Genomic DNA, 631 nt, shown 5'->3' with positions numbered 1-631 from the left:
TGCCAACATAATGTAGCAGTCCTGATTAGGACGAATGTTACTGTTATTTAACCCCAGAAAACACCGTCTCCAGCTGGCTATCGACGCACTGTCTGCGTCCTTATATTTTCGGCTCAAAGCATATAATAATGTCTTTATAGTTATCTGAATGACTACACACACACACACACACGTATATTCACATACATACATACATACATTATTTATATGTATACACAGTAATCCTTCGCCATATCGCGGTTCATCTATCGCGGTTTAAGCTTACTTCGATTCCTCAATGGTGTGTTGTTTTGCATTTATAATAAAATGAATACATACAAATTATAGAAATAATTTTTTAAAAAATATCCAGTACAGTACTGTTTCTACTTCACAGATTTTCAGCTATCGCGGTGGGTTTTGGAACGTAACATCCGCTATAGTCGAGGGATTACTGCATATTCATACAATATATAAGCCGTTTGTCACAACTGAAAGTCGCGGTCAAAACTAATTAGAGATTTGACTCTACAATTAGTTGGGAATAAATGATGTATTATCTTTCAAATTCCTTTAAAATTAACATACACTTAAAGCGGCGAGCCAGCAGCATGTTAAATGACATTTCTTCAAGCTTTAGGTTCAAATTACT

Source organism: Octopus bimaculoides, chromosome 8 (genome assembly GCF_001194135.2).
Source record: "Octopus bimaculoides isolate UCB-OBI-ISO-001 chromosome 8, ASM119413v2, whole genome shotgun sequence".
NCBI classification, from domain to species: domain Eukaryota; kingdom Metazoa; phylum Mollusca; class Cephalopoda; order Octopoda; family Octopodidae; genus Octopus; species Octopus bimaculoides.
The sequence above is the reverse complement of the archived record's forward strand: the minus strand, read 5'-3'. Positions refer to the sequence as shown.